The 26,360-nt window shown below is 36.1% G+C and overlaps 1 long non-coding RNA gene across 3 annotated transcripts; it reads right to left on the reverse strand.

The window, feature by feature from the left end:
* Nucleotides 1-5,987: 5,987 nt before the first annotated feature.
* LOC137489177 (uncharacterized) lies at nucleotides 5,988-26,031 on the reverse strand. Of its 3 annotated transcripts, none has more exons than XR_015523190.1 (4): nucleotides 25,961-26,031; nucleotides 10,450-10,522; nucleotides 8,705-8,884; nucleotides 5,988-6,456 (listed from the first exon to the last, which is right to left on the reverse strand). It is a non-coding gene; the product is annotated as an uncharacterized LOC137489177 (long non-coding RNA). The 3 variants fall into 3 exon arrangements; XR_015523188.1 differs by having other exon boundaries at nucleotides 5,988-6,558; XR_015523189.1 differs by having other exon boundaries at nucleotides 5,988-7,195.
* Nucleotides 26,032-26,360: the final 329 nt, after the last annotated feature.

The raw sequence follows: 26,360 nt of genomic DNA on the forward strand, positions 1-26,360 counted from the left end.
TTCTGCAAAGTCACACCACATTTTGAGTTATAGGTGGTGATAAAATATCCATGAAAAAAAATGTACTGTACTTTCAACAGACTCATTATGGATATGTACCCCTATATACATTGCTGGAGATCGTGAAATATGTCCGTCACGGAAGGAGACGCTAACAACGGAGTTGCAGATCCAAATGCAGGATTTATTACACAGAGAATGGACAGGCAGACAATGGTCACAATCAGGGGTAAACGATAACATACAGGCAAATCCAGAAGAGTGGTCAATAACAGGCTAGTGGTCAATTCGGGTGGCCAAAAAACAAACAAGCAAAGCAAAGATTGGTACATGGCAAGGTAAAATGCATCATTGTTCACTTGACAGCTTACAAGTTTTAATAACGGGTGTTTGAGAGGTGTATAAATGTGTAAGTAGGTCTGAACAGTTTCAGCTGTGTCTGTTTGCAATCATGATGGATCACGGCCAGGTGTGAGTGTGAAGTGCATGATGGTATTTGTAGTGCATTTGAATGTGAGTGTTGTCCAGCAGCCTGCAAGAGCAACACTGCTGTTGATTATAACGATGACCTAGGGGGTACGTTTTTTTTTTTTTTTTTTTTTGCAGTTTTTGCAGTTTTTGTTTCATGAATCCACCAGAAATCACTGTGTATGCTTTTTGAGATCTCAAATTTTTCTCACGAGTGCCATTCACACCTGCTGTTCTCATGTTAATACAACAGAGGCCACGGTCTACTGACTGACCATGGTCAGCTGGGAGCACGAAAAAAGAAAAAAAACATACCGCATCATACCACCCCATAGTGTTCAGCCATAAGCATCTCTGGCTACATAATTTGCGCACTCTAGAAATGTACACAGGGGTACGTTTTCACAATGAGCAACCAAAAGTAAAGGGGTTAAATTCTATATATTTTCCACACTTTTACTTTAAAACTGAGGGGGGGAAAAAACGCAAATTTAAAGTTGTTTCAAATGTGAGCTTGATTTGGGCTTGAAATCTAAAATTGGTTTCTGCCTTTTCCACATTTGATTGTATCCAGTTTGCGCAAATGTACATTAATATAAACTAACTTACATTTGAAATTTTTATGTAAAATGTTTGTTGCCAATTTTATGAATATTCAATATGTGATTCACCTTGCACACCAAAGACCCGGGTTCTATCCCAGACCCTGACATGTGTGTATACGTATGGAGTGTATATGTATAGCTTGCATTGTGTGTGTATATGAATAGAATGTATCAAGTGTAAATGTATGGAGTGTTTCATGCGTGCATAAGTATTGAGTGTTTATGTATAAAATGTTTCATGTGTGCAAATGTATCATGTTTTTATATGTGTGGTTTATGTATATGTGTATGTACATATAAATGAATGTATATGTTTGTGTCCATATGTATGGAGTGTATCGTTTAGGTATAGTATATATCATGTGTGCATATGCACCAGATACATTTCATACATATGCACACGTAGAACATTCTATGTGTGCATATGTATGTACATGTACATGATACACACACACACACACACACACACACACACACAATACACTCTATACATGTGCACACATGATACACTATAAATGTACACGATACATTCCATACAAATACACAGACATGAAACACTATATATATATATATATATATATATATATATATATATATATATATATATATATATATATATATATATATATATATATATATATATATATATATATATATACACATATATACAATGCACTTCATACATATGCACACGACACATTCTATACACATACACTCCATCAACACGACACATTCTATACACTGCATACATATACACTATACATATCCACACACTGTACACACTCTCTAATATACATTCAATATATATGCACACATATGAAAACACTCCATGCATATGCACACGATACATTCTGTACATATACACTCCATGCTTATACGCACGATACACTTTATACATATGCACACGATGCAGTCTATACACATACACTACAAATGCACATGGTACATTCTATACACTCTATACACAAGTGTGTCTATAAATATAGCTTTTAAAATCCAAAACACCTAGCTTTTTATAGCACAACAAGTAGTCCATTTATTAGACTGTCACATTTAATTATTTGCATTTGCACCTTGGCATATATAACTCTTTTAGAACAGACCTGCAACCCCATTTTTGAGTTATGACCCACCAGTTGAAAATCATAGCCCCACATGAATCGATAGTCAGGACAGTGAGAGGTGAGAAAAAGGTTAGAGCCATGCAAAGCCCTCCGTTCAGCTCTTCTTCAGAGAGGTGCAATGTTGTAAAGGACATGAGAGTGAATCGGAGGGTCTCTAAGGACCAACGGCTCTATTTGAGATAAAATGTCACTCAGTAACACTGGCTCTTTCCTCACATGACCCATTTACACCACTGTTAATCAACAAACTTCTGCTTTACCATTCTAAACTGTTTCAAGTTATGCACATAGTTAATTAATTTGCTTTAAAGTTGTTTAATTCATTATTCATGTAGCTACTTGGTGCAATAAAACTGAACTTGTTACTCATGATAAAGAAAAAAACTTCTAAACAGATAAATTATTATAAAATTAAACATATTACAATTTAAAAAATAATTAAATTAAATGGTAACACTTTATTTTGATGGTCCATTTGAGTATTAGTAGACTGTCTGCTTAACATCTGTTAATACTGATCCTTCACAGGCATTTAACTTACTATAAGACACTTTGCAAGTATGTCAACTTACACTAACCCTAACCCCAACCTAACGGTCTACTTTTAATCTAACGAGAAGTAGTTGGCAATGTAACTTAAATTAAACAAACAGACCATCAAAATAAAGTGTGAAAAATAAAATTTTAAATAAAATACATAAAAAAATAAATTAAATTAAATTTAAATTAAATTCTGCAGAGTAACTTCAAACATTTATACAAAGATTCTAAAATGTAATGCACAAAATGCAATTAGGCATTATTTCAATAAATGTACTAATTTGCATACGTCTCTAGCACAAACACTGAACTCAAAAAACTTTTTCATAGAAATATAAATGATAGGTTATAGCTTATTACTTCATAATTTTAAATAAATTATGCGAATAAAGTATTTTAGTTAAAAAATTCCATCTAATCAGAAATATTTTGCAGGAATCTCTCAGTAAAAACCTTCAGCACATGTGAGTGCTGCTGAAATGGAGATTCATAACTAATTTTGAGAAAACGGATTTTAAAACAAATTATTTATATACACAAATGTATAATATGGAACAGAAACACTAAGTTCCCGCTTTGAAATGCTTGGCATTAATAGCAGGTTTGGCATACTGTCCCATTAGAGAACCCTGAGCTCGGAGATAATTGAGCCCAGGGCTCACGCCCGGTCAATAAACATATAGGGGGGGATCCGAGATCAGGTCTCAAGAGCTCCCCTTAGAGAAGGGAGAAAAAGGAGAAGATGGGGTGAAAGTGGGGATTCTTTCAAAACGAAGATAGAGCAGTAGGGAAAAATCAGTTCATTTATTGTAAAATCAATCTAATTGGATTATTACCGATTACAGTTGAGCAGCGAGTCATGTTCAATCAGATCCAAGCTCTTCTGGAAATTAGTTTACAAAACTTCACTTAAAAGCACATTCATGCTATCCTTTCATTAAAAAAAAAATAAAAATAAAAAAAAACCTTAGAGATAAGATTTCCCTGCAGTGTCTCACTTTAAATTAAACCATAGACTGTACCTGAATTGCATAGTGGCATAAGTGTGATTAAACAAAAATAATCAGCCATTTAAACCTCATTCAACATGAAAGCAGGTATTATGAGGTCAACTGTTGATGGCACTGAGAGCAAAACTGCATTGAAATAACATACTTAGCCTTCATTACACATATAACAAGACTCTCCAAACCATTACTTACAGTATATGCTAATGTCACTTGCTGCTGTTCAGTTTTGGCCATAATATAAGAGAAAAGAACAGAACACTTCAACTGTAAAGGATCATTAAGCACATGCAGTATATGTGTTGCCTTGGTGCAGTGATTCTGTTACGGAAGCACTTAGACTCAGTGATGTTTGACTGATATAATAGCATTTATACATAATGTAGACTGTAGGGAATACTAAGCTGCTGTGGAGAGAAATAAAAAGCATATAGTCGGAAGGTCTTGCTTGCTTGGAATATATGCCTGCACTTTAATGGCCTAGTTATGACTTGAACATGTTTTAAACTGTGTGAATTAAGATTTGAGATTAAAGATTGTACATAAGATTATGCTGTGTGCTCACCAGTCGCACAAGGTGTTAAAACAGCCTGCTGTTTTACTTCCTGTACTGATGGAAAATAAAACAGATGGCAGAACTAGAAAAAAAAGTGTGGATAAGTAGGGCAATTGTGTAGAAATACAGCATGAAAAGATGCGTTTCACAATTTGGAATCGATTTTAAAGCATTAAATAAGAATCTTTCTAAAAAGGGGAAAAAAAAAAAAAAAAAAGTCATTTTCAGGATTTTAATTTTCCAACACTGGCTTAATGGAAATATGTGCCTCAGCCTATACTATTGTGAAACTTCAAATACATAATTCAACACATTTATCTGCAGCTTCTGAAAACTCTATATGCATAACTTTACATACAGATAACTTTAAAATATCATTTATTACCCAGAATAGAAAAGCCTACTAAAGGAGGTTGAGCCGTCTTATTTATGGCTTCTTTTCTCTGGAATAGCCTTCCCGATAATGTCCAGGGCTCAGACACTCTCTCAGTTCAGATTAAAGAAATATAATTGTAGGTGAGTGGGCTTAACAACCACCTGTAGGACACACTCCTCCTGTCTTAATGCACCAGATATTTAGTTAAAAACACCTAATGCTTTACATGTTTGTTTATAACTGCTGTTTAATTATAGAACTTCATTTTTGCTTTGATATTTAAAATCATGTTTAAATACATTATAACTGGCAGCAACTCTTATTTTCTTTGTTCCCTATTTCCACCTGGGAAAGCCCATACTGTGGCCTTTATCGAGGACATTAGAAACAAATACTCTTTAATAAACATGTAGTGCATGTAATGAAAACCTTTTCATTCAAACCTTTCCTTCTTTCGCCACTCAACACTCCCACTTAAACAAAGCTGGGCTCACCCACTTTCCTTACTTTTTTCATACGAGAGGTGTGAAAACACTCTGCTGAGACGGGCTTTTCATAGCTCTTTAAATACACTATAGGCTGGGCTTCGGGAAGGGTACAGATCAGTGGTTTGCCAAGCCCCACCTTCGCTTGGGTGTGTACAAAAAGGACAATGTTTAACAGAGTACATATGCAAAACTGAACAGTGGCCTCAAGTTATACAAACAAACTTATCTGGTGCAACATACATATTTGGCATTTTGCAAAAATATAGTCTGAAGCATGCATTTTGAGTGCGTCTGTGCTGAAATTTTCTGAATATATAGGCACTTTTTACCATTTTGTAAAAAAGCAAAGATTATAACAAGGTTGAAAATATATCAGTCATAACAAAAAAGTGATCAGATCAACCACTCGTGTATTGACCATTAAACAAACCATTCACAAGCAATGGGTAGTGAAAACTAATTAAGGTTTACATACTACCTCCCACCAGTGCTGATATGCAGCCATATCGCACTGCTAATCATGTGATTATATATATATATATATATATATATATATATATATATATATATATATATATATATATATATATATATATATATATATATATATATATATATGATTTCTTTAAATAATCCGGCTGATTAGTTGATTAGTTAAAAATGTAACATTTCGACTGAATTAGGCAATCATTTCTAAAAGATAAAGTAAGACACATATTTTGTCATACAGCTTAAAAAAAAAATGGAAATGCTTCTTGAAGTAAATGGTTACAGGTAAATGATAGGCTTTAGCTGCATTTTCAAATAATGACAAGCTTAACATGTTTTCTTTGTTTTCTTATTCAGCCATATGACATAAATGCAACAATAAAAAAAACAAAAAATATGTACATTGGAATCCAATGTGAAAAAATGTCCATTAATAACCTTTATGATTAGATTTAAAACACGATAAATTAAATAGGAAACCATTAGACAAGTGAAGCTTAGGAAAGTTCCCTCAGTGTCTTTCACATAATGAAAAGTACCAAATCAATGCCCTGAAAAAAAGATTGATGTGGACCGGAGAGCTCTGAAACGGGAAGTTACCCAACTCAAAAACACATCCTGCGAGTCAAGTCTGTGATCGGAGGCATTAGCCTTTAGAGTCCCATCACTTACATTTTACCGCAAGCCATCCCTGTTATTCCTCTCTCCCGAAGGTCGTTAAAGCTTGTCATAATCAAGGAGAAAGGCTTTGTGACCTTCTGCTTTGACATTTCTGTCACTTGGCAATTGTATGGTGAAAACACCTGAGGGTGAAAAGCATGCAGAGGCTGAGAGAGACAGGGTCTTCACTGCCAGTAATCTGACATTGGACGATAAGTGTAAGCAAAGCACATCATCCAGAGATGCTGAAGAAAGAAAAACTAGAAAAGCAGATTGTTTCACCACAGATTTGATTGCAGGAGGAAGTGGTGTCTTTTACATATCTGCGTTGTTTGCTTGTGCAAATGGTCATTAAAAGGTCTGAGGCTAAAGTAAATGCATTAGAAGATTAGCCAGACACACTAGAAGAGTAATCTTGTCAAGTTTGGTGACCTCAATTAGATCTGGGAGACATGAAAATAAAATAACCATCAATTAATGTGTTTGTGTGCAGCATTCTCTCCTTTCAGCGTGTTTCTTCCTGACTAGATATTGGATAATGAGAGGAGATTGCATGGTGAGCCATTTGACTGCTTTTGTAATCATGCAAGCTTGATATTTACTGATGCAGTGTCAACATTACAATCACGCTACAAATCTGATTTGTTCTGATCTTCAGTATCAAAAATAAAATGCACTCTTGGATTCTCTTAACATTGATGGTTTTCATGAAGATCCCTTAAAAAAAGATTATAAAACCTATTTTATATTATTATTCCGGAAATAGTTCTTTATACTGTAAAATGATAATTTAGATTATTTAAAAGTGATTTAAACCCATTCAGACCTGAATTAAATTCCAAGTTTCCGAAAAATGTAAAAGTACGTTCCACAGTCTTGAACCTAAATGAGACCAAATAATAATAAAAATTTAAAATTTTTAAGTATTTATAAATATATATATATTTTTCCATTTCAATAGTCATCAGGTGGGAAGAGCTGTATTTCCCGACACTGTTGCCAACTATTTTCAACGAAAAGGCGTTAAGCTCTGGCCGAAAAGTTGCTAGATTACATCATACGTTAATTTGCATATTGCTGACATTATCACGTTCTTCCATTTCTGTTTGTTTAATAGCCTGTGGGTAACAAAGGGGTATTTATATTTGCACTACACTTTATGTAAGCATGTAAATTTAACTTCATTTCATTAACTACATTTCATTAACTATATATATATATATATATATATATATATATATATATATATATATATATATATATATATATATATATATATATATATATATATTATTTTATAATATAATTATTATTTATTTTGGCTAGAATAAAAAGCTGTTTTTTTTTTTTTTTTATAAATATTTTTTGTCAACCTTATTAACCCCTTTAAGCTATATTTGCTTTTGATAGTCAACAGAACAAACCATCATTATACAACAACTTGCCTAAATACCCTAACCTGCCTCGTTAACCCTTTAAAATGTTACTTTAAGCTTCATAGAAGTCTCTTTAAAAGTATCTAGTCATTATTTAATGTCATGGCAAAGATAAAATAAATTAGTTATTAGAGATGAGTTATTAAAACTATTATGCTTAGAAATGCATGAAAAAAAAAATCTCTCTGTTAAACAGAAATTGGAAAAAAAAATGATAGTAAAAATATCAACAGGGGGGTACCAATTCTGACTTCAACTGTACATATACACAATGCATACACACACACACACTGAATTGCTTATAATAACCACAGATACTGGACACAACAAACATTATGGGGATAGCTAAAAATGCTATTCTTTACAGTCAACGTAAAAACCCCTTTTAGAAACTTAATTTTCAAGAGTACACTTAGAGTGTGCTAATGACAAAACTGCAAACCAGCACAATGTGTGATTTAATTGAGCATGCTTATTGAACAAAGACTGGGAATGTGTTAATCAAAATCTCAACAATTACTTTAACAACTTGATTTAATTTGCACTCACAGGAACATTTAAAGTGCACTGATTTAGAGCAAGTATTTTTTTTTTTTAAAGGGAAGCTACAGAAATATTATTTAATATAGAAACATATTTTTAAGGAACAAATAAGGTATATATTATCCATATCACAAGTGAATGTTAGACAAATATGTAAACAACTAACAAAGAAACTGACAAGTCTTTTTTAAATCTCTTATTATAAAAACTAATTTATTTCTACACAATTCATGTACCCTTGCTATAGACATAAGAAAATATAAAATCCCCCCTTGCAATTTGTCCTCATTCTATGGCAACGTGTTGAATGCGAGTGACGACTCGCATGAGGTCCACCAAAATGCAAAGAACTAATGATTCATTCAATTACTACAGGATGAACTCAAGTCCTATTTTAATTTAATTTACTCACCCCAAGGCCATCCGAAATGCTGTAGTCTCAGCCTCAGATGTCACAGCCACTGATCATTTCCTGAAGGTCTGACGCATGCCACACAAACTGGAAATGCGTCAGCATATTTTAAATCATCCTCTGACTGGTTGAATTCTACAGAAATTGGAGACGTGTGTGCGTTGTTTCTCGAAAGTCCATCTGAAAAATAAAAGTATTTTTTAGATTGAAGACTATAAGCATTTACCAAGAAAGATAAACTAAATGGCAAATTCTGAAAAAGAACTGAAGATTCACAGCATAAAATCAAAAACAATTCATCTACTGAGACTCATAGCTCCCAAGCCTTATTAAAAATGGGGTCAAAGTGAACAAATTGTTCAAGAACAACCAGTCACTAATAGACTAATTAAAAGACGTCAACGAGTTTAGCTTGAGGCACTTAGTGGATATTTTGATCTTGGATATTGCAAGAGTCTAATTTTCCAAGATTGACTGATCATGTCTAAGCATGGGAAAGGTTTCTCAAAAGATCCAGTTTTTGCTAGTAGAGGCTTCTTTTTTTTGCTTTTGCAACATCTCGTTGTATTGTCTAAACCAGTTTGGGATTTAGTTTTGTTGAATACAATACAAACTATTTGCATGTATTTTGCAAACCAGTAACCATTAATACCTTTAGAGCAGGGGTGGTCAACCCTGTTCCTGGAGAGCCACCTTCCTGTAGATTTCAGTTGCTACCCATAATCAAACACACCTGAACCAATTAATTAGGACCTGAACACCACGTGATAATTGCAGACAGGTGTGTTTGGATATGAGTTGCAACTGAAATCTGCAGGAAGGTGGCTCTCCAGGAACAGGGTTGGCCACCACTGCTTTAAAGTATCGTATTATACACAGGTGTCAAACATAATGGGATAGCGCAGCATGCATGGGATGCGCACTCTAGAATCTCGCCGGAAGTAGTAAGTCATCCAGGTACTTCTCGCATACTGATTTTCGAATTCTATGAATTCGGACATACTACTCTGTTCTCATACTGATTTTAGCATACTATATAGTAAGGAAGTATGCTGTTTCGGACGCAGCCCATAACTCTGCACAGTTTAGTTCCAACGCTAATTAAACACACCAGATCAAACTAATTAAGTGCTTTATTCTTGTTTTAAACCTACAGATAGAAGTGTTGAAGCAGGGCTGGAACTAAACTCTGCAGGGCTGCGGGAGTTTGACACCCCTGGTATGGAAGAAAAAACTAAGCAAGTCAGTGTTTACAGATTTACAAATATCATTTTTTTTAATATTCTAAAAGGGGTCGATGCAGTGGCTCAGTAGGTAGTGCTGTCACCTCACAGCAAGAAGGTCGCTGCGTTGCTGGTTCGAGCCTCCGCTCAGATGGCGTTTCTGTGTGTATGAGTGTGTGTGTGTGTGTGTGTGAGAGAGTGTGTGTGGATGTTTCCCAGAGATGGGTTGCGGCTGGAAGGGCATCCACAGCGTAAAAACGTGCTGGATAAGTTGGCGGTTCATTCCGCTGTGGCGACCCCAGATTAATAAAGGGAATAAGCCAACAAGAAAATAAATGAATGAATACAATACAAACTATTTATATGTATTTTGCAAACCTATAACCATTGATACCTATGGAGTATAATATTAAACACAGGTGTCAAACTTCCTGGTAGGCCCATAACTCAGCACAGTTTAGTTCCAACCCTAATTAAACACACCTGATCAAACTAAGTGTTTTCGGCTTGTTTTAAACCTACAGATAGAAGTGTTGAAGCAGGGCTGGACAAACTCGGCAGGGCTGCGGTCCTCCAGGAATCTAGTTTGACACCCCTGGTATAGAAGAAAAAAATAAAGCAAGTCAGTGTTTACAGATTTACAAATATATATATATTTTTTAATATTCTAAAAAAGGGGTGACACAGTGGAGCAGTAGGTAGTGCTGTCACCTTACAGCAAGAAGGTCACTGATTTGAGCCTCAGCTGGGTCAGTTGGCATTTCTGTAAGGAGTTTGCATGTTCTCCCCGCATTCGCGCGGATTTCCGCCACAAATCCAAAGACATGCCGTACAGGAGAATTGGGTAAGCTAATTTGTCTGTAGAGTGTGTGGATGTTTTTCCATTGACGGGTTGGAAGGGCATCAGCTGCCTAAAACATATGCTAAATAGGTTGGCGGATCATTCCGCTGTGGTGACCCCAGATTAATAAAAGTGCCTAAGCCGAAAGAAAAAATTATAAATTAAAGAATGTATTCTAAAAGGTTATAGGTGTAAGGATGGCTAAGTCTCTTCATAATATCAGACCCTGAGAACTGTTGTGGAATTCCATGAGGCGAGATGATAAGAATTGTCAGGCACTAAAACAATAAACTTTCTAATCTGAGAAGATCAGCAAGGAAACCAATTGTTCATCTGTCTCAGTCACCCACCATTGAGATACATTTCTGAATTGGCTTGTGTTGTTTAACTATGTGAATTACAATGGAAAATCTCAACCAGACAAATAAAATGTATATTTGACATATTTTATGTTCTCCTGAAATCATTGTAACTAGTAAATTCTTTAGGCTGATGTTTCTGCAGCCTACAACCAGTGTTCATACATTCAGGCTCAATGGATGGAGCATAGGCACACCATTAGAGACCTGTTGATTTCTGACAATAACTGACTTAGTATAATATAATCTAGTGGCTAAATCAACATTTCTTTGTTTAAATCAAGCATGGGAGGGTCTAATAATTACCTAAAAAAAAAACTTAAAGGAAATGAATTTACAATTGTATCCTCTATCCAAGACACAGAATTAGTGAGGTTGTGTCCGTGAGCATATGTAACTGACCAGCATACTGACTCTAAGCGACTGGGTAGACGATGAAACTGGAGTCAGATTAAATTTGGAGCTGGAAACAAATTAATACAAGTTCTAACAAATAAAAATATATTTATTTTCAGATGTGCTAGGAAAGGCTTAAATACATTTAACCCTTACCCATGCTGTTAGTTCTGTCATTGAACTAATAGATAGAGCCTTATATGGATAGTTGTAATTAATATTTCTTCTGAAATATGATGCACAAGTATTACTCTTTTCTGGAACTTGTCAGTGATGGGAATCGTCCATCATTCTATTAAACTACTACTTTTGTGCTCCATATGAGAAAACATAATGATTCAGACCATATGGCTGAGTAAAAGATAACAAAATGCTAATTTTGGGTGAACCATCCCTTTAATTAATAGAGAAACATGCAAATCTATTGGCAGGAGAGACTGATAGACGGCAGCATGCAGCACATTGCACAGGATATGACTAGGTAATGAGCAACAGGGGAAATATGACTTCAGACATGACATTTTGAGACTGTTTACGTGTGTGCGGCATGCATATTTAATACTGTAATCCAAATGACACTTCATTAAAACTCAATATTCAGACTAAACAGGTACAGAAAAATACCAAAACATGGAAACTGCAGAGCGTTGGTGCTGGTAAATATCAGCGCTCTCATTTCTCACTACTGCAGGCAGCCTGATGTGAAAGTGGCCGTATCATATCTATGCTTACGATAACCTAGCAGTCCAACAGGATATGCAAGGAGGCGTATTATCATGCTCTAATGCGCAGAGAGCGTATTTGTATGGCACGTGAGTGTAATGTTTCTCACTGCGGCAAGGGTTTGATGTTGATGTCGGTGGGCGTTACAAATGTAACCCTAGGGGAACGATCTGAACATGATCAAAATGCATCATGGAGATAAAGCGATAGCAGTAGAGAAAGAGAGAATAATAATAGCCATAAACAGATTTGGAGAGTCTTACATAAAATAAAATGTGCTCTTAACATAGCCCCAGGTAAACACACACACACACACACACACACACACACACACACACACCTGCAACTACATGATATAATTACTTGGTAAAGTGAGGCAGGTGGCCAAATTCAAGCTCCTAATTGAAGCATTAGTGAAGGTTGCTTGTTACCATCCTAATGATTTGGTGAGATCAGGAGAGTGTGAACAGGTCATAAAAAGGGTCCATAAATAAGCTTGTGTGTAATCGAGTCCCAAAGCCCGCATTTGAAGGCTAATGATTTGATGCCTTTTTTTGTCCTGTGGTGGCTCTAAAGTAGGAATGTAACATTTACATTGGCTGTTTCTCAATTCCAACTTTGCAATTTTGTGAAGACAGTCTTGCCAGGTTACCTCGGAAGAATGCAAGAACACAGAACGCACCCTGTGAGAAATGAGACGCTGCGTTCTTCCTGATGGTCACATGACCTTCACGCACGCACCTTTAACCAAACATTATTTAAACATTACAGCATTCCTACAACTATTTATTATTTGTTTTTTGTTTTTTTTGCCTTTTCGATTGATGGATGGAACCGAACATGCACAAAAACCTTACAAAAATACTTTGCACAATACTAATGAAACAGATTTGAATATGAATTTCAGCAATAAACACTCTTACTGCCTTAATGGGTTTTAAGTTTTCATGGTAATGTTTACGTTCACAATCTCATTTAGAAAAAAAACTCCTGAGATAAATAAGTTATATGTATGAACTTTAATAATATTAACTCATTCATTTTCTTGTCGGCTTGATCCCTTTATTAATCTGGGGTCGCCTACAGCTTAATGAACCGCCAACTTATCCAGCACATTTTTTACACAGCGGATGGCCTTCCAGCCACAACCCATCTCTGGGAAACATCCACACACACACTCATACACTACGGACAATTTAGCCAACCCAATTCACCTGTACCGCATGTCTTTGGACTGTGGGGGAAACCGGAGCACCCGGAGGAAACCCACGTGAACGCAGGGAGAACATGCAAACTCCACACAGAAACGCCAACTGAGCCGAGGTTCGAACCAGCGACCCAGCGACCTTCTTGCTGTGAGGCGACAGCACTACTTACTGCGCCACCCACTTTAATAATAAATCTATATAATTCATTGATTTATTGCCACATCAGCAACTCATGGCTATTTCATGGCAAAATGAATATACAACGAAAATATAAAAGTAATTTGGATTACAATAAAAAAAAAAAAAAGTTACTAAGAAAAATATATTTAAAAAAACATAATAATAAATTCACACAAAAATAGATTCAAAGCTTTTTTTTTTTTTTTGTAAAATTTTTGATTAGTAATTTAAGATTCTTCCTGATAGTACCTTTCAAAATATCCAAAGTACTCCCCTTAAAAAAAAAAAAAAAAAGTTTAATTGTATTAAAAATTTCACATTCCAAAATATGTTTCATGGTAAGAGCAGCTTGTTAGTAATTGAATTTAGGTGGTGTTTTATTATTCAGTAACTAAAAATTAGTTAACCTAGAATGTCCAAATCAATAAATTGATATTTAATGCTACGCTTCCCACCTCTTATTCAGTCGCAAAGACCTCAGCGACTTCTAGAGTGAGTTCAGTGCTTAATTCTGCATCCACACATCCTCGATATCAAGAACACATCGGGAACTTTCACGCGTCCTTCGTTCTTGCAGTCTTGAGTTTTGGAACTAAACTTTGACGTTTAATGACGTTACACAGAGATGCAATGATTAAGCGATTTCACTATTAATTCCTCAGGGTTAATTAATCATAAAGGCTTCTCAACACTGCATTTCTGCACAGAACAAAACAGCAGCAACTAAAAGTTATGCCAATTGTGCGCTAGTTTAAAGTTTCGAGCTATTACACAGATGATAATGCACATGGATTAACTATGGCAAAGGCTATTAACTAAGGGCTGTTCACATTTTGCACCTTTTGCAAGCTTAAGTTCCTTATTTCCAATGGGGGCGCGTGGCTTGTGTGTGCACATTGGCATTGAGACGCTCACACTTTCCAGGCACTCATAGTTGAAAGAATGATGCGAACGCACTACAAGTCACGTAGCAAGAACTGGACCGTTTTTTTTTTTTTTTTTTTTTTTTTTTATTCTTTGGTTAGTTGGTTGGATTCTTCAAACTATAATCGTACAACCAAAATCTATAGCATAACAATCTGTACCTTTAATTTGGCTCACAACATGCCTTAATAAAAAAAAATAAATAGATAAATCAGCGTTGACATTTCCACACACTTTAAGGAAGTTGTCATTTTAACCGAGTCATTAGATTCGCTTCTATTAGTTCATTGTTTGGAGCTCGTCATAGTTGAAGTCTCACTGCAGAAAAGCGTGTGAAATCTTTTCAGTCTGCCAAAACTTCAGAGAGAAAATTTTACAACAACCATAAAAGCAGCTGTCAGTGACCATGTCAAACCAATCAAAGACAACAGATTGTAGCCCAAATTTGTCTCAAGTGATCAAACTGTGGCGGGAATATCACAGTGTGGACAGGGCTTTGCAAATTTCATTGGTTCATGCTGATAATCCGTGATTTAAATCGGTGGTTTAAATATACACTCACAAATTATGAAAGGCATTAAATGTCATATCCCAAGGTAATGCTAAAAATAGCTTATTCAGATATTTAAAGGTGCTAGTGAAACAGTTTTTTTGTGCAAGTACAATAGAGTCTGGCTGCAGATTTGCACTTGCACCTCCAGGCTTGCACACTTGGACTTGCACGCTCAGGGAATTGCGCTTCCTCTGCAAGTGAAGTCATTCACAAATCGCCACCTGTGTCCGCTTGCATAAAAGTCCTTCGGTAATTTAACTTAAGGGTGTCCCTGTTGCGGAAAAATCTCTGAGGTTATTTCAACAAACTTCCTATCTGTCACCCTTACTAAAGGGTACCTCTTTTTTTCTAAGCATTTCACTGTGGTTTCTGGTAACATACTGCGACGGGCGCCACAATTGCTATAGTTACGTAAACAGATCGTAACGAACCACGAGTGCTTGCCTGACAACAGCTCCGCAGTAATGTTACACATCATCTGTGCTGCTTTCTTTCTATTAAGCAAGTCTAGACATTTCATTAGAGTTGATCTCAACATTATGTTTGGAGGACCAATTAAACTGGGCTGGGATCATGTAGAGACTGTTGAAGCTGTGCTGCAACTGATTTCATATGGATGCACTCATCCGCAGACATGCAAACTTATCAAGAATAGTTATAAAGAATAGTTTCCCCAAGTCATTCAAGAATCATTGCTGTAAGTCCATTAAGTGTTGATTGTAATTCTACAACTCCTTGAAATGTTTAAAATAAAAAACTAAAATTCTAAATTTACCTGGTGTTTTTTTTTATATATAACTGTAGAAGAATGCCTCGAGTGTAAATTTAGACTGATATTTAGTTGATATAAATGATAAGTTTCACTGGTATAAATGTTAATAGTAGCCTGCTTTGGTAAATTAACATCAAAGCATACAATCATATGATGAATATACTAACTGCTTTGAGGTTGGGGGGGTTGATGTTGTACAACGCAAGTAGGCTACTTAGAATTATTAGACAAAGTCGTCAAACGAACTGGAAACTTACTTTTGGTTTATTTGTGTTGATTTCAAAAGATGTTACAAGACAGGTCCAGGTGTCAATTGTAAGTGACGTCACTTGCATAGGAAGCGTGGGTGCCTAAACGTGCAAGCCGGAGAGTGCAAGCCTGAAGATAAAAGTTCAACTCTGCAGCCAGACCCTTCTCAGTATTTTACAGTACTTTATAAATCAAAAATGTCTTTGTCAATGTTTTCAAACAAATTTGATTTACCAAAGTCACACAATTTTACATCCGTCACATCCATAACAGAGAGACATCACATCCATAACCAAGCCTTTTCCATATAAATGAGAAAAAAAAAAAAAGTAAAATAATTTCAAGAGTTCACACTTAGCTGATGATTGACAGTAAAGCTAGTTTGGCGTGCTGTCCCGGGAGAGAGCCCTGAGCTTATAAGATCCTCAAGCCCTGGGCTCCCTCCCATTGCAAGGCGAGAGGGGAGTTTGAGCTCAGGTAGATCTCGATAACTCCCCTTCCTGCTTGTAGTAGCTAAGTGTCGGATATGTACAGTATGCTGAAAGGTGTACTCAGAGTTTAGCTAATGTATTTTGATTAATTGTTTAGAGTGCTTGTTTTTGAACTGTGGGAGGAAACCGGAGGACCCAGGGAAAACCCACGTGACCACGGGGAGAACAAGCAAACTCCGCACAGAAATGCCTTCTGGTTTGGAAAGGAATTAAACCAGGGGCATTCTTGCTGTGAGAAAACAGCGCTAATCGCTGGCCACCGTGACGCCCGTTTGAAAGGAGGGAAAGTAGGGTTGGGTGGGGGGGTTTCTTCAAGACGAAGATATTGAGATTAGAAAAGTCTGGTTATTTATAGTGAGTTAAGAATCGTCTGATAGGATAATCAGTCATTAGCTAAAGTTGGAACAGCTGTGAACAATCATAAGCACGTGATCCTCTCGAAATTTGTTTATGAATAAACTTCACATAAAAGCAATCATGTTTGATCTACAGCGAGTCAACTCTTGCTTTTGATTAGCATTCTTTCTTTTGGTTTGTGCAGTTAAAATTTACAGAATTTCTACGAAGTATGTTGTAAAACTCAGACTTTTTTTGGTCAATGTTGAGTTATTTGTGGACTATCAGTTATATATCAGATATTATACTTCAGTTATTTGTGGATTGCGAAGAATACAGCCATTGAATATCTGCATTTAAGAAAAGTAGGAGGAAAGTCAGCAAGGGAAAAGCATAAAAAAGTAAGAAAGATCTTTCCTCTGTGGGTAAGTTTATGTAGGCGTCACAATCTTCGCTACATGGCCTTAGTGCAATAACCATAGCCACATTTAGTGTCTCTCAGCTTTGAACATGAGACACTGACATTTACTCACTGGTACTTTTTATTAAAGTTGTATCAGCGACAGAAGACACATTATGTACTGCCTGCAAACCACCACTCAGGGAGATGTTCTGTTTTGTTTATAAGTGCATTCTCTCATGTTTCAATATGAATGGCTGGAGAGAAAAACTACAGTAGAGAGAGAAATTACCACTTAAAAAAAAAAAAAAAAAAAATCAGCCTTATCTTCTGTTATTTCCTAAAGGAAGCCAAATATATCAAAATGACAGCTCTGCTCAACATATGGGACCTAATTTGTGTGGCCAATAAAACCACACACAGAGTGTTAAAATTGCATTCTGGCAGTTCATTTATTGACTCCCAGCGTTTATAGCTTTATTTCAGCGAGTTTTATTAGAAAGAATACTGGTATTCACTAAATAAAAGCATCTTTCTCTTCCCATATTTATCTATTATTGTACCTCAGACTAGCTTTGCGTGTCTGAACGTGTGTACTTTCATAGTATACAGTTTGGTGTGGGGAAAAAACAAAACAGTATATCTAAATTCATTGTATTCATATTGGCAAAAGCACCTGCATGACTCCTGTGAGATTCGGATCTGTGCATCTACATGGAGCTGTGAGAAAAGCTGTACATTTCATGAACATCAAATGCTTGAAATCTGTAAAAATGCCATTTCTCTATTTAGCTCACATGCATACATCTAGCATCCAGAATAACCAAATGTACTATTTTGATGAACACAGCGCACTTGTTCTCACTCTCCGTCGCAAACAAACATATTCAGCACACGTGTATTGCATGTTTACATCCAGTTGTTTCACTATGCAGCAGGAAGCTTTCTACACACTGTTGTGAATGTGCTCAGGACTTTTAATGTTCTACAAATTAGGAATTTTGTTTAAAAACAATCCATTTCCCATTTTAAAATGACAGCAGATCAATAAAACTGCGAACATCTACCTGAAGCAACCAATTCACCAAAGTATTAAAGGGATGAATTGCAATTGTATTTGTTTTTGCCAGACCAGTTCACACAACTTTGCAGACGCTCTCATGCATAAAGGCTAGTTTATACTTCTGCATTGAGCAATAGCTGTGACCCACGCTGTGCATTAATGGCCCATTTCCACTGAGTGGTACAGTACGGTTTGGTACACTTTTATGGCCAATTCCATTGTCAAAAGGCGTACCGAACCGTACCACTTTTTCGGCACCCTTTCAAAAGGGTACCAAAAGGTGAAGCTACACACGCAGCTGAACGCTGATTTGTTACAAAGATGCATCACGAGCTCTTGTGGAGCTAGCATGATTGAAATCAAAGGAACCGTCATGTTTTAAATACACAGCCAAGACATTACACCATAATACTATATGCATAAAATAACGAGCCATGGATGAATTGTTGTCGACGTACAGACACAAAGCCAAGATGAACAAAATCTGCCTTGTCTTGTTTTATGAGGCCATCTAAAAGTGCGAGTGGTTTTCGCTTTCTTCCAAGAGCTCACGATCGCGTCTATATATCTGAGGGTGCAGACTGAGTGCCTTAGTGCCCCCCACCAGTGGCGATATACAGCCATATAGCACTGCTATGAGTGCAATATTGCGGTTATACAACAATTTGACGGCATAATTGTGTGTATAAAAAACGCAGAGTCTAAAAAGAACTTGTGCGCAGAACTACTTTCTTTTGCCACTCATTCACATCTGCAGATGACCGCCAGAACAGCAGAATCTGTTGCCAGTTCACAAACGTCACTTAAGAGCTAGTATTTGAATTATTCTTTAGCATATAACCTCTGAAGTTATGACAAAACAGGTAATTATGCTCACATTTGAATGGCATAACGTGCTATCAATCTACAGAAATTTTCCAGTATTTCTCTGTAGCAACCAGGAAATCACAATAATTGACCCCAAAAAAGCCAAAGCAAACACTACCAGTTTCTGTGGTATAAATACAGCAATACAAAATACAAAAGAGAGAGATCTACTCAGAATGTCATTTACAGTACCTTATTTATAAGGATTTGTTCAGCAGTAGTTTGAAACTTGCGTTGACAAAACACTGCGGCTGAGTCCGAAAATGCCTACTACTCAGTAGGTACTGCATTTGAATTTAAACGTACTACTCGGCCGTTAGAAAAGTATGTTCTATACAGTATGAATTTGAAAAGTAAAAATGGAATTTGGAAGTACTACATCCGCCATTTTGTCATGGTCACGTAACCTACTTGCGTCAGTTGCGTCGCCTCACTTCCATTCATGTATTCTCTCACTGGGCATTATGGGATAGCGTAGCGTGCATTGGATGCGCACTTCAGAATCTCGCCGGAAGTAGTAATCATCCGGGTACTTTTCGCATACTGATTTTTTGAATTCTATGAATTCGGACATACTACTCAGCTCGCACACTGATTTTACTATATAGTACTATATAGTATGGAAGTATGCGGTTTCGGACGCAGCCTGAGTTTTTCTCCCTGTAAGGACTTATGTGATCTCAGTCTCCATCTTGTGGCGGAACGTCCACAATCACTTTCGTTGGTCTGCTCAGACAAGCTGATGGCAGCCGATGTACTTAATCCAATGCTCTAAAAATTATAAATACTTTAAAATAGGCACTCTCTTTACAAATAAACTGTCTAATTGCAATCTAAACAACTACATTATCGAGTAAAAAGGCTTTAATGTAAATTATGTTGTCCAACAGCAGTGATATTTGTGAAACTGTAGAGCAGGGCTATCCAATTGGCGACCCGCGGGCCGAACCCGGCCCCCCAGGCGATTTGTTCCAGCCATTCAAATACTGTGACCAAGACATAAAAAAAATTTAGTTCAGTCGAAAAACGGCTGCTATAGTTATGATTGTGACGTGCGTCTGTTCATTACAGCTTGAGCTGCAGTCAAAGGCTGCGTGAAGCGCGAGCCACCCTAAGAGAGTGGCGCAGGCAGCTGAAAACATTTGGATGTGTTTGTAAAAACGGCCTTTTGTACAATGCATTGATATCGTCAATCGGTATGCAACAATTAGCCAATATCACTATTAACTCCGCTTTAATTCATCAGTCAATTAATCGTAAAGGCTTGTCTAAGCCACATTTCTGTTGCAAGGCACAATACAAAACTGCTGCAATTAAACAAAGTTATGCCAATTTGCCAACTGTGCGCTAGTTTAACGTTCCAAATATGAACACAGAGGCTAATACAGACGCACACTGGATTAACTTTAGCTGCGGCCATTCCCATATCACGTCTTTTCCACTTGCATGTTCTTTCTAATGTAATGACAATATGAGCGCACAAGCGTAGCAACGTGCTTGCGGCTTTTCGGGCGCACGCAGTAGAAAACATCTCACGGTGAGATTTGTGCGTGCCTTTCAGTGCAACGTAAACAAACAATATGCTAGATCAATTATTATTAAAATGATTATGTATGCATGAACGCAGATGGCAGCAACAGTTAATCTAAATAGCTACTTGCCTATTATAAAGCTTGAACTTACATTAGACGTGATAACTGTGAAACCATGATTATTCTTCAGACTATATAATCATACAAACGAAATCTAGAATTGTTGCATCCCTAATTGTTATGCAGTTCAAAAATAACATATGAATGTGTCAATGTAGAAGAAGCCTACTTCAGGAATGCACTGCTTTTGTTGTGCTCAAATACAGCATTTGAATTTTTGTAAATTCTTTTCTAAAGTCTATTGTGCAATGCACTGATATTATGTAGTTTCAAAATAAATAATACTAAACTTTTTAATGTAGAAAAAGCCAACGTGGATGTCTTAAGGAAAAATACAGCATATGGGCTCTTATGCAGTTGTGTTATCACTCATATAGCAAGTCATATCTCTCCAGCCCTTCGTTTGGGATGCTTTTCAAGAACCGGCCCCCATGACAAACTAGATGAATAGCCCTGCTGTGGTGTCCTCTGCTTGATGCTATACTGTATGTGGGTGGAGTAATACACAAGGGGTGAAGAGGCTGTACCAGAGGTGTTATTTGAAGAATATCATGCTGCTATCAGCCAATCAGATTCAAGAACCAGACAGAACTGTTGAACAAAAATTTCCAGATTTTACTGGGAGCTATTTGAAGAACGGGTGAAATGCAAAACAAAGTTAAATTAACATTAAAAACGCATCATAATTAAATAAGCCTTGGTTAAGAGTCCTATTTATTATAAGATTATGCCAAAGTTCAAAAAGGACGTTCTTATTTTTTATAATTTATTTTTTCAATATAAATGTATCATAGGCGATGCAGTGGCACAGAAAGTAGTGCTGTCGCCAGCAAGTAGGTTGCTGGTTCAAGCCTCGGCTAGGTCAGTTGGCGTCTCTGTGTGGAATTTGCATGTTCTCCCTACGTTCGCGTGGGTTTCCTCCGGGTGCTCCGGTTTCCCCCACAGTCCAAAGACATGCAGTACAGTTGAATTGTATGTGTCGTAGTGTAAAAGTGTGAATGAGTGTGTGTGTGTGTGTGTGTGTGTGTGTGGATGTTTCCCAGTGATGGGTTGTGGCTGGAAGGGCATCCGCTGTGTAAAAGCGTGCTGAATAAGTTGGCGGTTCATTCCGCTGTGGCGGCCCCAGATTAATAAAGGGACTAAGCCGACAAGAAAATAAAAGAATAAATAAATGTATCATTTTCACCTTAAAACAAAACAAAGGCAGTGGCGTAGCGCAAAATGCGGAGGCCCCCCTGCAGGGATCGCTTACGGGGCCCCCTGATGAAGAGGGGGGGGGGATACGTCATACGTCAATTTGCATATCACTGACGTCATCACGTTTTACCGTTTCTGTTTAACAGCCTATGGTTAATAAAGGGGTATTTATAATTGCACTACACTTTATATAAGCATGTTTATTTAACTAAATTTATTGCTGTTTGAATACAGTATGTCAGTATAGATGTGTAGTGAATGTGCAGTAATCTCTCATATGTAATAAACTCAGAACAAGTTCAGAAACTGTCACTAAAATATCTGTGATTGTGAACAAGAAAAGAATAAACGGTCCAATTAAATTGTTAAAATAAAGTAGAAGTAGATCAGTTTGACTGTACAAGGGAAATACCTTCACACTGCCTATGCTAAATCATTTGTCGTCGGTACGCAGAGGGGTGATCTGCTCTCGGGCTGCAGGTGGGAGAGGCTGCTGTAGAGGTCTGACTGGGCCACCTGTCAGTGCTGTGAGGCGGGGGATCACACGGGCCCTAATCACGCGGGGCCCCCCCCGCGGTGTGTGCCCTGCGGGCCTATCCGCTATGCCACTGAACAAAGGCACTGACATATTTCAAGATCACTCAGTGTAAGTTTTCTTCAGATGCAACTTCTAAAACATACATTTTAGACTGAGACTTAAGCCTTTTTACAGTATAGTGAAAACTCTTTCCAGAAGAGTGCGGGGTGTTGTGCAGGACAAACTCATCATCAGTGTGCATGGTTTTTAATTAAATATTCAAAGTATTCAGATTTACTTACACACTGTACTGGCCATGAAGTGCAGCTTCAGTGGTTCATCTAACCAAATCAGCATGAGCTTGAGAAAAGCAGCTGAGTCCTAATTCTTATTTAATCTCTTATAAATCACAGACATCTATATTTTCAAAACATTTCCCCAAGTCCACATGACACTGAAGTGGGAAATATGATGGGGCAGAGCAATCATGTTGTCATGGCAACAGAAATGAAAACATCAAATATTGATGAAATGCAACAGAAAATGGGGCTTCTCAGAGTTGGGCATATGTCTCATTTTGAGTGCGTGATTGTTTGATTTCGTAGTTAGCACTTGAATAAATGAAGTACATGTGGGCTGCAACCCACCTACAGCTGTCTATAATGTTCTGTTTTAACCTGCAAGTTTAAAAATAAAAGAATTGAGTATTGCTTTATTAATTATACATCCAGATAGGTTCTGCTGTAAACAAAAAAAAAACTTGGCTACAGCAGAGTATAAAGCATCAAACATGAAGATGAAACTGACAGAGCGCAAAGCAACAGTGTGAGAAACTGAGGCAACCTTGTGTAAATAATGTAAGAATTACACCCCAAAACAGATCCTGTCTACTGAAGCTGCATTCCTGATGAAACTGCAAACACTGAAAGTGAAACAGTAAAGGTTGAAGATCTGCAATGTCAAGCTGAAAGTTGATGCATCTGCAGTTACTAGGAGGGTGCAAATTAATCTTAAAAATATGTAATAAAATTGGCAAATTATTAAAAATGGTCACTGCTGAAAGTTTGACAAATTAAATGAGAAGCTAATGAAAAAAGTGAATCATGTTCCTTTCGTAGTTTTTATTTAGCACATATAAATCAACTCATACAATTCTTATGTTATTATTAGAATTTGACATTTCCCTCGTATATTTTAATGAAAATGTCTAATTAAATGTTAAGTATAAACTCTACACATAATTTGCAACAGCTTTGTTCACTGAGATTTTAAACTAGTATTAAACGATGGCATTGCAAAACAGGAGAATAAAAACTTTAGTTTGTTATAGGGAGGCACACTTCTGATCTGGACAAATGAGAACAATGAAATGGACATGAGAACAATCTAGGTCCTAAGTGAAATCTATTAAGAATATTCTTATAAAAATGTATATCTTGGTTTATATTAATCTCTCTCTCTTTTTTTTTTAAACATTGTTTTAGATTAGACATGCCTACATGCATTGCATTGCATTCACACACACACACACACACACACACACACACACACACGATGATATACGTATACTATATCTTAGTACATCATTCTACATGCAATGTGTAATTTAATTAGTTTTAAAGAAAAAAAACAGTTCTAAAATACTATTTGACTTGTATAAAAGTATTTGAAACACACTTGATAATTTTGTTGCCTTGTTCTTGTACATGTGTAATGACAATAAAGTTGAATCTAATTAGTGGTTTAGTCGGGGCTATACACGTGTATACTCCATATGCCTACTTTTTTCCACAAGCTGTTTGAGTATTACGACTTCTGAAGATCAATAATTGCGTACACCCTCGGTATACTCACTTGTACTCACCCTTAACTGTATACCAAATGTTTTTTTGTTTTTTTTTACCCGCATCTTAATTTGTTACAATTGGTGCATTTTGTATAAATTGTGCCATTCTCCGCCCCCTCATTATCACAGCTGTTTCCTCCAGCGAAAAATGCAGCTTTTAATGAATGTTTTGCTATGTTTATTTTAAAATTAACTATGTACATAAAACACATTACAGTGCATGTGGCATTAACTATAGCATACATTCATGCACATGATCGAACACAGTGACAGATATAATAGCGACAGCAGAAGACAGAGTCATAATAGTTGGTTTAAAACAAGCATGCACAATTGTGACAATCAGACTTGATGGCTGAATGATGTTTAAAGGAACCTACTTAATGTAAAGTAATAAGCCAGTAAACAATGCAAGTTTTAACAGTAAAATGATTAAATACGCTACATACTGTAGCTTATTTGAATTTTTTAAAAAGTGTGCTTTGCTTTTGTTTTCCTGATTTTTTTTTTCTTTAATTTACAGTTTAACATACAGTACTTGATAAAGCTGTCTTGAAACATGTTTATTTTTTATTTGTACAGTATTTAATTTCTTTTTTTTTTTTTAAATAGTCCCTTTAGAGTTAAAAAGTTGGGTTTTACCACAGCGTAATATATTCAGCCAATCTATGGGTCTTCTGGGGACACTATTAGCTAAACATAAAACAATAATTAGGATTAGATTATTAGCATCTCTCTTTAAAACGGACATTTTTTCCCCTTTTTAAATGGATAGTTTTCCTTAAAAAAAAAAAATGAAAATTTTCATCATTTACTTAACCTTGTTACAAATTGGTTTGTCTTTTTTTCTTTCTGTTAAACACAAATAAAAAAAAAAATTTGAAGAAAGTTGAAAACCTGTAACCATTGACTTACATTGACAACGTTGACACAATATCTTTCTTTTCGTGAGTTACAGGTAACTAATGTTAAATTATATTTATGTTTATATTTATGTTTTTATATATATATATATATATATATATATATATATATATATATATATATATATATATATATATATACATATGTTTATATACATATGTTTATATACATATGTTTATATATATATATATATATATATATATATATATAATGAATCAAAGAAACATTGACTTCTGTCGTTTATTTGCCTATTTATTTTGCAAGTTACATTGAGCTAAAACCAGCCTGTAAGTTGTCGAAATGACAAAGCTTATAGCGACATGTGCTATAACTTAAACGTATATGATATATCAGTAGTAGGACTGCATAAAACTATATCTTGCATTAAGCTGAGACCAATACGTGTTGTGGATTATTCAAGTTGTTACGTGAGAAAAGGGGGCATAGTTATTTGATTTGCTTCCATTTTACACTCAATATTGTACCGTGATATGAGTTATGTAATATTTATTATGTAACATTTGTGTAAACTCACCTGCATTGCAGCAACCACGAAGTGAGACGACATCTGCTGAATAGTTTTACCCTTTCCTTTAGTGTTTGTATAATTGAATCATTCGTTTTTAGTCATGTTAAGGCTTCAATCACTAGCTCCAGGTGTGAGTGATTAATATATTTAAAGCGGAATGAAATGACGAATGATGTGTGGTATAATTTTGAACAAATACAGGTTAAGAACGAACTGGTAAGGAGTTAATTTCCAGTTGTCAAAAAAAAAATTTCTCGTTGTCTAAGCGAACTTTCTGTGAATATTTATGCTTGGGAAACACGTTTGAACCGTAATTTTTAACTTAACTTACCTTAGCGTGGACCTGAAGTTCAAGCGCCGCCTTTATTGACAGGAAATGTATAGTTGTTTGTCGAGGAATCGCAAC

Source organism: Danio rerio, chromosome 23 (assembly GCF_052040795.2).
Source record: "Danio rerio strain M-AB ecotype USA chromosome 23, GRCz13ab, whole genome shotgun sequence".
Classification (NCBI taxonomy): domain Eukaryota; kingdom Metazoa; phylum Chordata; class Actinopteri; order Cypriniformes; family Danionidae; genus Danio; species Danio rerio.